The sequence below is a fragment of the Talpa occidentalis genome, unplaced genomic scaffold (assembly GCF_014898055.3).
Source record: "Talpa occidentalis isolate TD23 unplaced genomic scaffold, MPIMG_talOcc4v2.1 talOcc4.11, whole genome shotgun sequence".
In the NCBI taxonomy this organism is placed as follows: Eukaryota; Metazoa; Chordata; class Mammalia; order Eulipotyphla; family Talpidae; genus Talpa; species Talpa occidentalis.
The window spans coordinates 19945123-19959648 of record NW_023601104.1 but is presented as its reverse complement, the minus strand read 5'-3'; positions in this window follow the sequence as shown (position 1 = coordinate 19959648).

The window sequence follows — 14526 nt, the reverse complement described above, 5'->3', positions numbered from 1 at the left end:
TCTGGATCTTGGCTCCATTTGTATACCTGCTTTCCCATGACCCTAAGTTGTTGAGATGGTGCCTTGAGCATAGCACCTGCACTTGAAGGCTGCCTAGTGCTCTGAGGATATTATACTAATTATCTTACTGTTACACTCACCCCCAATGGCAGAAAAACAACAAAATCAGCAGTGTGCTAATTTATCATTGTAAGGATCGGTTACATAAAAATAAATTTGTAATGGGAGCAAGTAAGTTACTCCCCAATATCTTTGTAGGACTGTTTTAAAAATCACAAAATAACCAAAAGCAGAATTTCTGTAATATCCAGTCTTTTTAAGTGACTATTTGTAAGCTATCACCATTAAATTCACACATCAAACAAGACTAAAAGCTCTGAGATACATGTTTTTCTTGACCGTGATAGGATACCTGCTATGGTTCAGGATAAGTAATATAACCTCTGCCTGAGTTTAATTTGTAAAATCCATTGTTAATATATACCTACCTCAAAACTTGAGGATCTGTGATTTACTGAGTAAGTGCCCAAAATATTATTGTCTTTTTATTAGAAGTGAATTTCTTCATTAAGCCAGCCTGCCTTCTATAAAGTCACAGTGCTTAAAATCTCAGGATTTCCCATTTGGAAAGACCTATCATTAAGGCTTTGTAGGTGAAAGTGCTTAGCATCCATTATTGGTGCTTGGAATAGAGAGGTTTTAAATTTTCTATTTTTTGTTCTGCCTCAAAATTGAGTTTACTGAAGATGTGTTTTGTAGGCTGTTGTACCATTGCTTGACTAGAGAAGCTTAATCATTTCTATGATTTCAGAGATGTGGTTTTAGAAATGGCTAAATGTAATCGTCTACTTGTTATCAATGACTAATAGAGCAAACTGAAGTAGGAGATCATACATCAAGAAAATTAGCTGAAGTCTGAAATACTGTGTTTCATATCTAGTTTGTACGTTGTTAGTACAGTTTTATGGAACATTTTGGTTTTTGCAGGCTACATCTAAAACATTTCTAGTTCTTGGCATGTTGGGATAGTTCAGATTGTTGGATTGTTTTGATGGATTCGGAAGGAGCGTGTTTGTAATCTATTTGCAAGTTACTCAACACCCTCCTGCTGCTGACCTAAAAATAAGTCTTTAACTAGTCATCAAAGAGGACTGGTAAAGCCTCTACTTGTTATTCAGCAGTTGGAATTCGCTGCTCTTTTTACTTGATGTATCAAAACTATACCTCTGAATATTTATTGATCCTTTCTGCTAAATTAGACTGTGTTCTTTCTCAACCCAAATGAGTGACATTTTATCAAAGCTGATAAAATGTAAGATAAAATGTAATCTCTACTTAGATTCTCCTCTAACCATGTTGTTCGATGGTCCAGGGGCTGGTAACCTCTGCAGAGAGCACATCTGAGTGGCAATGAAAGCTGTTCCTCTGGCAGACTTCTACATTCCCAGACACTCAATCACGTTTCTTCTGCTTTTCATTTGCCTTATTTCACTTAGTTGACTTCATCCCCATACTCCTGCTTATTTCTTAAACTCACAGGTGGCACTCAGTAAATGGTATTTAGGGCTGATGAATTATCAGTCCTTAATATCCTTCCCAGTATGTCACAATTAAGGCACATTTTAAATGTTCAGAAATATGATTCTAACACAGATAATGTCTAATTTGAGCCTCTGCTTCAATTCTGCAACACGGCGTGCACTGCCAGTCTTTGCCCATATACCTTTCACCCCCAGCTTCCCACCATACTTTGTAAATTTGGGATCAAAGAAGTTTTGCTCTGGAATTGTTAATCTAGGATTGAAAAATGGATTTTAGTTTTAACATTTTTAGGTCAAGTAGGCCTATGGGTTTTATTCTGCAAATAACTGGTGATCATGATAACCATCTATGTATGTTTGTATTATGTTACTGGCTAAATAGCACTTGGAAGAAAGTACCTTATTCCTTTAATACACCCTCATCTCTGTCTTTTGTGATGCAATAGGACACTTCGCCTGTATTTTTAAAAGGGACAAGGGTAAATGCCTTTTTTTGTTGAACATGTTTAGAGTTGGCAGTTGATGCTGAAATTTGTCAAATAGCCCCTCCAAAATTATACTTATGAAATATACAAAAAATAAATTGATCTACTTAATTTCTATTCATTCGATTTGCAGTTTTGTCTTATTTTAAGTGTTAAACATGTTTTTCAGTGTTTTCTGAGGTTGATTCATTTAGTTTTCAACTATTCTATGTGAAAAAAGTCACTCTTGTAATCTTAAATTTTGTTTTAATTTAAATATTGTATATTAATGAAATCATAAGTCTTTATTTGTAAAGATTTTGTAATTAAGGTAAGACTAAATATTTGCAGATTATTAGTTTTCTCCATCTTGTATATAAAATGCTCTAGTCCGATATGGTTAGAAATAGGTTGTAAGACAAGAATCTTATATTCTGAGAATGTAATTCATATGTGATTTAGTGCAAGTAGGAAGTATTACATTCCTTAAGAGAGAGAGAAATAAATTTCCAGGAACTCTAGAGGAATGAGGTATTTAACTTGGGATAAATGTGATGAGTGATAGATTAGTTTTAGAGGGGGCTTTAAAAGATGAGTTGCTATAGCATGAGTGGGGATAATGGAGGAAGAGAAGAGCATTTTAGGTAGAGGGAATGTTATTTTCAAAAAGGCAGGGGCTTGGGGAAAAGGAATTTGGTTGGAGAACAAGGCATGTGAAGGAATTCTTCATTTTTCTCCCTTAAGCCTATCTTTGCCTCCAGCCTTCAGTTTAGTAAATGAATCACTGCATTTAGTCAAGTGCTTCAACCAAACTGGAGCCATTCTTGATTTCTCAGAGACTGACCAACAGCCCCACAAATACTGAATTTGTTTTCTCTGCACTGCTGGCACCATACTCCAAGCCACTAAATGTTTCTTAAATGGACAACTCATACTAGTTCCTAACGTAATTTTCCACTCCTTCCTTATCTGTGTTGTGCGCCTACTGACTCAACCCTCATCTTCTGTTCTTAGCATTCATAAAACTTCTCAAAATCTCTAAGCTCATTCCTGCCCCCCTTCAACACTTAACTCCCTTTCCCACACCAGACATTGGTTCATAGCTTGGCAGCTTCTTTCATCTTTTTCATTTTAACTCAGCTCAACTTTTTAAGTTCCTAAGAGGGAGTCTAATTCATTATTGTATCCCTAGCCCCTAGGAATGACAGGCATACTCAAATGCTTGTTGAATGAGTAAAAGTAAGATGGAATAGTATATTGGAAACAAGTGGGTATGTTGTTGAGTCCCAGGAGGTGTGGAGGCTTCCCTGCACCAACATGTAGTTCTCAGACACTGAGAATTCAACTCAAAATTCTGCCCTCTGTCTGGAAATAGTGTCAAGTTCCACTGGTTAAAGGTTCAGTCTGCCAAGGCCTCCCTCCATTTAGACTGAATGTAAGCCCCAGGGAGTTACCTGTGCTTCTCACCAACTACAGATTTGGAAGTTCCCATGAATGCCTCCCCGGGCTTCAGGTGTTCATCTCAAGGCCAGATTATCTACTTCTGCCTACTGGCTATCAATCAGAGGTTCCCCACAAGCATAAGGTGAGGTTCTGGAACAAAGGAGCTTCTGCTCTAGTGAAGCTTGGGTTCCACCAAGGCAGCCTTGTGGAAACTCTGAAGTCCTTCCTGGGCTTTTTTTTAATAGGACTTCATAGGCATGACTGAAATCATTGGTCATTGACTCCACTTTTATTCCCTCTCCCCACCTAGGAAATTGGGATGGGACAGAAGGTTCCATCGTAACCACAAGGTTGGTTCTTCTGGCAACCAGCCCCCTATCTCTGGTGTTTGCCAAAAATTACCTTCATTAGCATAGCAAAGGACACATTTAACATCTTACATTTGGAAAATCCCAAGGCTTTCAGAGGAGCTGCAGGACAAGAACTAAGATCAAATAAGTATTTGATCATTTGAACAAGACTGCTGCTTCAGGTGAGAAAACAGTAATGTGGTTAAGAACTATATAGTTGCACCAGCTTACTCCACCACTTCCTTTTCCTCAGATTCCCCAGAAAAGCTGAGAAATCCATCCGATGGGGTCCCTCCCTAAGCCCCTCTCACGCTGAGTGTGAGTATACACTCTTGAAGGGGTAATAAGTCAACCCCTGGTGTCTTCACCCCACCCCAGATTCAGACAGTAAATAGTTCAATTGCCTGTTTTAATTATTAAACCTTTAATAGGATCTCTTGGATGTGCTTCTTTTCCCTTTTTATGTAATCTTGGAAACAACATGAACAATAGTGCATATAAATCATTGCTCAATAAATTACAGCAAATTATTACTCTCCATCCCTAGAACTTAGTTGGTTTAGTCAATTGTGTTAGCAGTCCAGTGACTGCAATGCAGAACTACTGCTGGCCCCAGAGAGACCCATAGGATCCAGTTAGTGTTGCATGTATCTTGAGAAGAATCCTGAACTTAGCCCTCCTCATTTTTTTATCCCTCCACTCCACTTTGTCTTCATGATTATACTAAGAGCTCTGCCTATGGTTGGGACTTCCCCTCCATTTTTTTGAGCATGAAACATCTGAAGTATATTTTAGGGTGAATGCAAGGCTGCTCCAAAATTTCCCTCTTACCTCCCCCCCCCCCCAATGTAGAGTAATGTCATCCCTTCTGTTTAGCTCCTTATGGCCTGTATAAGGGAGAGGCTGCTCTCCCTTGGTGAGATCCTCACCCCTGAGGTTTCCCTAGAGCTTTCTATCGCTCTGTCACTTCAATAAAATCTCAGTTTCAAAATCAACTGTCATGGTTAGAGTCCTCATTTCATTCTTGAGTGAGGGAATCAAGAACCCACTACCATTCGCCAGTCACAATATGTACTTCTGCTGTCTTTTTTTTTTTTGGGCCCCAGATGAGAACACTCAGCTGTAGAATGTGTCTCTTGGTCCCATCAATCTAAGTCAGTGACCCAAATTGGTATAGTATCTTCTGTTCCAATTCCTTAATAGTATTTTGAGTATTTGTGTCTCCCTTCCAGTATGCAAAACCTAATTGTTAATGTCTGTTCCTTTCAACACCCATATGTAGCCTCCAGTATCAGCCTCACTTGACAAGTAGTTCAGGGCCTTCCCACCAGGGAATCTGTAGACTCTGTTGTTTGTGGATTGAACATTTCTTACTGGAATTTTGTATGTCAGAGGGTACAAGAGAAATACATCTGGGTTTAGCCCATTTCTGTATTGCTGGTGCCTCTGGTGTCCTCTCATTTCATGAACATAATTGGCTACCTCAAGGAAGAACATCAAAAGGACCACTTGGTGATTCTACTCATCTTCCAAATCAGGGACTAAGTTTTCCTGATGGGCATCATCAACATGTTCTAATGCACCCCTCATTTCCAGGAGCCATCCCCCATAGGGATCTCCCTTTATTAGGTCAGGCATCCATTGCTCTCCTGGTTAACCATGTGGCCAGGTCATTGGCAACTGCCCATGGGTCTGTAAAAACCCAAACACGAGGGCCTTTACAACTGTTCAATGCGTCATCACTATTTGGAATACAGCGTGCAATTCACCCAATGAGCTAAATTGTTTTTACCTTCTTCCATCAGAGTTGTGGCTTTCTAACAAGATGTACATTCACTGTGAAACCTCTGCCCACAAACCAAGTAGCTTTTCATAGTTCGGTTGAAAGGTGTCCATAGGCCACTGTCCAAGTGACAATAGAATCCAGCAGCTCCTCATTCATTTCCAGTGACAGTCCTAGGGGAAAGGAGTCTCCCTGCTCATGAGTGTCTCCTCCTTGCATTCCCCAGGCAGTATGGGCCCTTATAAATCATTTCTGTTTTTTATTATGCAAATCATCTAAGCAATAGCATTCTCATTAGAGTGTTTCAAGTCTCTAGTCCAAAGTCCCAGCAGTCTGCTGGGAGGCATGCGGTGTTTGCCATAAGCCCCCCTTTGTACTCCAAGTGGGACTATTGCACAGAGAATTTGTCCCTACCAGTTTTCCAGGTTTTATTCTATTTAATGTGGGCTCAGGAAATCTCACTGGTTTCATTTAGCATGGTCAATAATAAGTAATGCTAGAAGGATGGATTTACATACCAAGTGCTTTACAGTGGTAGGGAAGGGAAACCCAATTTCCACCCCCTTAGTACAATCAGGTAAGGTTGACACAACTTCTTTACATATACCTGCTTTAAACATTCCGACTTTCACAATCCTCTCAATCCTGACATTTTAACTTTCTCTCATTTGAGTTGTAACCTGAGATGGGGCTTCAGTACGACAATGGGTTTTGGTACCACAGTTTATAGAATTCCTGTATCAAGGGGTCCGAGAAACTTTACCCACTAACAATTCTATGCACTCTGTGCAAAAGGCTCTGGGTCCTCAGAGAGGGGATAAAGGTTAGGGGCCCAGGTCCTTTTGTCACTCTAACAAGATTAGCCTGTCTAACCAGGGCCCCGGGTGGTTGTTGGTCAGGTTCCTCATAGTCATCTCTACAGCTTTTTCAATTTCTCCAAAGGTGCATAAATAGAACAGACTTGTTTGGGGCCCTTTGGCCTACCCATCCTTTGCATTATTAACCCTCTCAACATCCCTTTTATTTATCCCATTATTGACCATGTAGAGATTTTCACCATGCTTGGATGAGTTCCATGACTCCACTTTTTAGTTCCTCTTTGTTTCACTCTTTCAATATTTGTTTCATCTTTTTTTCCCCCTCAAATATTTTATGTATTTTTTCCATCATTCTTCATTTTTATACAATGTATGCTTTATCATCTCAGGTATAGTCCCTGTGGAATTCCCACCAATTCACCCATGTACAATCACCATAGTCCCTTGTGCTCTTCCCACCCCTGTTCTGAGCCAACCCCTCCCCCTGCCCTCCACAGCAGAATGTCTCTGGTCTATAGTTGCCTGTTGATTTTGATTTTTACTTTATTATAATTACTTTTTTCCCACCTTTTCACCTTTTTAAAAAAGATTTAATTATTTATGCATACAAGAACTGGGATGTAGACCAGAGGTGCGGTGGTGGTGGGGATGGGGCGGCTAGAGGATTCACCAGAGACAGAGTGGGGAGCAGAACAGGCGGATTTACTGAAATACACTGCTGAGGGGAGCAGTGGGCGAGACAGGAGAGGTCTGCTGTGCCATGTGGGTCACCTCCCTGGCTGGGGATTGAACTCATGCCACAGTGGCTAGTGATAACTTGATAGTGCTGAGACTTTAACCCCCATATCAGCAGGGAGGACCTCAGTCACCTTCTTAATAACCTTATAAAAATATCTACCTCCTGGGAAGAGTTGTGACTTCCTTGGGTGTCTCCCATTTTCTTGTTAATTAAACTAATGTCTTTTTTTTTTTTTTTAAGATTTATTTATTTGTGCATACAAGAACTGGGGTACAGGCCAGAGGTGTGGGGGCATAAGTGGTTTCACCAGAGACAGAGACACAGGCCAGAGATGGGGGTGGGGCCTGGGGTGAGAGGATTCACCAGAGACAGAGTGGGGAACAGAACAGGCAGACTGACTGAAATACACTGCTGAGGGGAGCAGCAGGCGAGACAGGAGAGGTCTGCTGCGCCATGTGGGTAGCTCGTGCTGCAGAGGCTGCGTATAGCTTCACAGTGCTGTGCTTAACCCTTTGCACCACCAGGGAGGCCCCTCAACCTAATGTCTTTATCATCATCTGTAAGACCAATGCGGAGAAGCTGGTTAAGTCTTCCTAGATCATTTTTTCCGTTTTTCAACAAAAATGTTGAAATGTTGACTCTTTTGGGTCAGGGCCTGAAAAGCTTTCATCCTTTCTCTTTCCAAACCACATTTCCATGAGATAGAGTTGTTCCAGCAAATCCCACTTCTCTAATACCAGTTTTTTTTTGGTGTCCCTGCCATCATTTAGGTTCCCCCTCCCTCTAATTCAATTAATTTACTACAATGGCACACAGACCTCAGGAACATCTATTTACTTTCTAGATTACCAGTTTATTACAAATGATATTAAAGGATATGAATCAGCAGGAAGATGAAGAGAATCAAGGCGAGGGTCTAAAAAAAAGGAGCTTCTTCTCATGGAGCCTGGAATCCAGGAAGACAGCACGTAGAAGCACTCCCCTGGTTCCCCAAAGTGGAAGGCTTCTGAAGTCCCTCCTTTTGGATTTTTGTGGGACTTCATTACATAGCCATGACTTACTAAAGCAACGGACACTGGCCCTTGAACTCCACCTCTATTCCTTCCCTCCCAGGAAATTGGGGTGAGATTAAAGGTCCTGACTCTCTAATCACCAGGTTGGTTCCCCTGGCAACCACCCCCCGCCCCCAACCCCCCGCCCCCCCATCTCTGGTGTTTGCCAAAAGTTGCCTCCACTAACATAGCAAAAGACACTGAAAACACTTTGTACACTTAGAAAATGTCAATGCTTAGTGGAGGAGCTTTGAGATGGGAGCCCTGTGGATGAAGACCAAATACGTGTGAGAAATATTTTTAGTATCTGAATGACCAAATGTGTATTTCTTGTAAATCACAGTAGGAAAACAGATTAAGAACATGAGAGCTAATGTTTGATTCTTGTTCTCATCCATGGTGTAACCAGCCTTTCCTTCACTGAACTAAGGCCCTTATATAATCAGTTTTTCTCTGAATGAGGACATGTCAGAGTTTTGCTCTTACAAACCTCACATTACTGCAATTGGTGTGCCTGATTTTCAGTGGTAAGTGTTCAATTAAGTGTTCACTTTTTTGTGCTCCTTGTTTGTCATCATAACCTTGCAAACATGTGTGCAATTTCCAAGACTCTTTACTGTCCCATTACCCATAACCAAGCTAATGGTCATAGGTCTTGTTCTGTGCCTCTACACAAGCTAATATTTCTCTTTTTTTTTCTTTTTAAAAAGATTTTATTTATTTATTTTTGCATACAAGAACTGGGTTGTAGGCCAGAGGTATAGGGGGTGAGAGGATTCACCAGAGACACAGTGGGGAGCAGAACAGGTGGCTCTACTGAAATACACTGCTGAGGGGAGCAACGGGCCAGACAGGAGAGGTCTGCAGCCCATATATGGTGAGACAGGAGAGGTCTGCTGCGCCATATATATGCTTGCTCCCTCAGGCCCTTGAAGTGATAGAGCTGAGACTTTACCCCTAGTACACCAGGGAGGCCCTACACAAGCTAATATTTATAATGACATCTGTAAATGTAAGTTGTCAGCAGTTTGAATTAGTGCAGAAATGATCATTATGGAGCATATATCCCTTAAGAATAAATATAGAGGACCTCCCTGGTGGCTCAAGGGGTTAAGACACAGCACTATGAAGCTACTTGCAGCCACTGCAGCACAGGTTTGATCCCTGGCCAGGGAGGTGACCCTGGCCTCTCCTGTCTTGCCCGCTGCTCCCCTCAGCAGTGCATTTCAGTCAATCCGCCTGTTCTGTTCCCCACTCTGTCTCTGGGGAATCTTCTCAACCCTCACACCTCTGTAACTTCTATGTTTGACCTGGCAGAAAGTCCACTGCTGTCTTTCTCTGCCTCTATATTGGCTTTTTTTTTTTTTTAATTTTAAAGATTTTTTTTTATGCATAGAAGAACAGGGGTACAAACCAGAGGTGTGAGGGTTGAGAAGATTCCCCAGGCTACTCCGAAGAGCAGATGACCGTTATGCCATATGACATTCCTCCACGGGAATCGCGGGTGCAGCCCACTCAGACTCCGTAGCCACGAGGCCGTGGAGCCGTATTTATACACTCTCACACACACACAGCACCACGAGCATTCACTCTTAGAAAAACTTCTCACTATCTCGAACTGATCACCCTTTATCAGTGAGCTCTGGACGCTCCAGTGAGGATCCTATCCCTGACTGTTTAAAAGAGGGTATTTTAAGGGAATCACATTCACACTCACACACAAGAAGGGAGATAGCTTACCCAACACGATCTCTTCGTTACTCACCTCTTCTTTGGGTGGAAGACTCAATGAAATGAAATGAAATGTCGGGGCCCCAGGTTCGGGCGCCACCTGCCGCGGACCAGCACAGCAGTAGACGATGAGGCCGCCTGAGGGTTGAGAGAAGCGTGCAGGGTGGTCAGGGTGTCGGTGAAAGAAATGACAAACAGACACACTTCAAGAGTGAAAATCTGAGTGTAATTTTCTTTGAGTTTGTGACCAATATATATATGTTTTCCAAAAGCACAGGGACAATGAATATCAATGAAATCAGCTTGCTCATGGGCTCAGTCTATCACCATCAGGGAGGTGATCTACATAACAAGCAATGACTTTTATAGAAGAAAGAAGGAAGTTTAGAAAGACAAATAAGGGATTATAAGATTTTTAGCATTCTTGTAGTGGTTCCTGGTGGTCATTATCTTTTGATAAGCTTCTGCCTTTTCAGGGAACTTCCGCTGTGCTTCCTCTGCTTCAGGGTGTTATGCTGTTCTCCCCCTGCGCTAGTTGCCCAGCCAGACCTAGGGACCATGGCGAAAGCCATTCCTAAAGGTCACTGCGGGGGGAGGTGCAGCAGGTATGTAGGGTTTTGCTGTTCTCCCCCTGCTCGCTGGTTGCCCAGCCGGACCTAGGGCCAGTTAACCCTAAAGGTCACTGCAGGGGAAGGTGCAGCAATGGTCCTTAATTTTCAACCACTTAATCAGTATGAGAATCCCCAATCACTATGAAAGTATTTGCTAAAAGAAAGACTAACTGACTGAAATACACTGCTGAGGGGAGCAGTGGGCAAGTCAGGAAGGATTTGAGTATGATTATAGGAAAAAAGCATTTGAAAGACAAAACGAAGGGTGTAGATGGGGCAAAGGAAAAGAGCCAGGATCAAGAGTGCCAGTTGATTTCATACTTGGCATGTCTTCCAAGGTCAGAAAGATCGCTTGAGTTCAAGCTGGCAAGAGGCACACTGGAGGAGATTGCTCACTGAATGACTTCAGTCCCTTGCTTGTGGAAGAGAGGGAGTGGTGAGGTCATTTTCCTGAAAGGTATGGAGAGAAGAAGATAGAGGTTTGAGGAGAATGCTAGTGATTCAGAAGTGTCTTTACAGCTTTATTAAAGCATGTATCTATATTAACACAGATCCAAAAAGGATCTAGGAATTTATTTTATTTTTTTAAAAGATATATTTATTTATGCATACAAGAACTGGGGTACAGGCCAGAGGTGCAGGGGGTGAGAGGATTCACCAGAGACAGAGCGGGGAACAGAGCAGGCAGACTGACTGAAATACACTGCTGAGAGGAGCAGCAGGCAAGACAGGAGAGGTCTGCCTCACCATGTGAGTAGCTCCCTGGCCAGCGGGCTGGGAATCGAACTCGGCTGTAGAGGCTGCTGATAGCTTCATAGTGCTGTGCTTAATGCCTTGCGCCACCAGGGAGGCACCTAGAAATGTATTTTTTAATGCAAAACAAAAAGGTTTATTATTGAACTGTACCATATAGAGTACCTCAATAATATGTACCTGGAAAATATATTTTCAATAGGGAGTGGAGTGTGATGAGGTAGGTGAGGTGGTAAAACAGTATAGAAATATAAACTAGATTAGAAAACTAAAGTACAATAGCAATAGGCTAATGTTCACTTTAACCATATTTCTAAATTACTCATTTTTTGCATTAACACAGATATTTCCATAAACCAAGAACTGAGCTAAGTATTACATATTTCTTTTTTTTAAAAAAAGATTTATTTATTTGTGCATACAAGAGCTGGGCTACAGGCCAGAGGTGTGTGTGGGGGGGTGCATGTGAGAGGATTCACCAGAGACAGAGTGAGGAACAGAACAGGCAGATTGACTGAAACACAATGCTGAAGGGAGCAGTGGGCAAGACAGTAGAGGTCTGCTGCGCCATGTGGGTCACCTCTCTGGCCAGGGCTTGAACTTGTGCTGCAGTGGCTGTGGGTAGCTTCATAGTGCTGTGTCTTAACCCCTTGCTCCATAAGGGAGGCCCTGTATTATGTATTTCTTAATGGTTAACATAATTTGAAAATTTTTCATTAAAAAGTGTTCATGAGGGGGCATCCCTGGTAGTGCAGGGATTAAGTCTCAGCACTATGAAGCAATCTGCAGCCACTGCAGCATGATTTCCATCCCTGGCTAGGGAGCTGACACAGAAGGTGCAGTAGACCTCTCCTGTCACGCCCGCTGCTCCCCTCTGCAGTGTATTTCAGTCAGTCAGCCTGTTCTGCCCCCCACTCTGCCTCTGGTGAATCTTCTCATCCCCCACCTCTGGCCACCCCAGCTCTTGCATGCACACATAAATAAAATAAATCTAAAAAGTGTTCCGGAGGTGGGCCTTCCTGGTGGCACAGAGGTTAAAGTCTCAGCACTATCAAGTTAGCACCAGCCACTACAGCATGAGTTCAATCCCTGGCCAGGGAGCTAATACACATGGCACAGCGGACCTCTCCTGTCTCGCCTACTGCTCCCCTCAGCAGTGTATTTCAGTAAATCTGCCTGTACGGCTCCTCACTCTGTCTCTGGTAAATCCCCTTATCTCCCTGTACCTCTGGCCTACACCCCAGTTTTTATATGCATAAATAAAGATAAATCTTTTTTTTAAAAAATTGTTCAGAAGGTGGTTGAAATTCTTACCATAAATATAAAATATCAATATCATAATAAGTATGAGTAAGTAGCCCACAGCTACCCTCTAAAGAACTGACTTAACATAAAGTGATTGCTTTATTTATAATAAAAATCCATATTTACAATAAAAAGGCAAATATTTTTCAGCAAAGCACTCATTTTGTCATGAAATGTAGACAATCAGAGGCAAATGGAGACAATGTTGTGAAGGCATAAAGCATATTGAATTTTTTTCACTTTCTTAAAAGGTTTTGACAATGAGGACTTTATAAAATGTCATTAAATTTTATTTGCTATACAATAACCATCTACTTCTAAGTAGGAGAAATACACCATAATATAGCAACTGTTTTAGTTTGCAAAATAATTCTGAATTACTACTATAAAAATCATTGACTAAGACATGAAGTATTCTTGCAATAAAAGTGGCTGTCGGGCCTCAGGTACAAGCTTGCCTGGTTCTCAATGGCAGCAGACAAGAAACCAGGTCACAAAGCCCATATGTGGGGCCAGGAAAAAGTCTTTATTACAGCAGGAGGAGATACACAGGTAGCAATGGTGGCAGCGTCCAGCAGCGGCAGCCCCTCTGAGCTGCAGCAGCCTGGTGCCCCAGAAGTGACTAGTGAGTGGCCCCCCTGGCGGAACCCTATTCGCTTTTATATGATTTATAGACAAAGCCGGCACAGGGCCAACTATAAGCCTTGTTTACAGAAACATGTGTTTGCGCATGCCAACCCTACATCAAGGTTAGTTATATGCTGCTTTCTGCACATGCAGACTACATCTCAAGGCTACGTGTTATCTATCAGGCCACCTGTGCTGGAAGGTCAAGGGGGAAAATCAGCCTGAGAATCTTTGAGAAAACTGTTTTTTCATAAACCCTGTAGTGACTACGTAGCTTAAGAAACTTAAACAATTTCAAAACTATCTACTGGAAGAAATGGGAATGTTTCCTTCCCCCACCTTTTAAAAAAGATTTATTTATTTATGCATATAAGAACTGGGGTACAGGCCAGAGGTATGTGTGTGGGGTCGGGGGGTGAGAGGATTCACCAGAGACAGAGTGGGGAACAGAACAGGCAGACTGACTGAAATGTACTGCTGAGGGGAGCAGTGGGTGAGACAGGAGAGGTCTGCTGTGCCATGTGGGTCAGCTCCCAGGCCGGGGATGGCTGCCAATAGCTTTGTAGTGCTGAGACTTGAGCAGCCCCTTGAGCCACCAGGGAGGTCCCCCCGGGGAATATTTGCTTTTGCCAGATAAATTCTACACTTCAAGGGAAGGTGCCATAAAGGAGACAAAGTTAGAACAGGGCAGCAGGTATTGTGAACTTCCTCCATGTCACACTGACAACCGCTTAATGACACCAACTTATTATACATAAGGAAAATAGAATCTGCTCTTTAGATGGAATGACATTACAAGATCATTTTTATAAACAAACCTCTTATTGAAGTCCTAAATAGGTGTTCAGAGAACGTAATCATAAAGTGGGTAGAGAGAATGTAGATGACATGCTAAAGGATTCCTTTGTATTATGAGACCCTCCTCAAATATGAACACCTGCATAAATGAATTCTCTTTTTTTTCTTTTTTTTTTTTTTTTTGTGGGACCCTCGCCGGTGGCCGGGGATTGAACTGGCACTACAGAGGCTGTGGGCAGCCTCGCAACCAAGGGCTCAGCCTCGCCACCAGGGGAGGCCCATAAATTAATTCTCTTAACCACACATTTCTTTGCCACCATACTCAACCATTAGTGGCATTTGTATCCAGAGGTTTACCTCATGCCTATCCAAACAAACCAAGGGGAACGCTGTGATTTGGAGACTTAAGACACCCCTGCCAGTGAGCTGCTGATGTTGCCACTTCTTCTGGAATCGTCTGGTTGGGCCCACTCCAGCTTTCCACTGGGGGACTGCATTTTACATTGGTTTC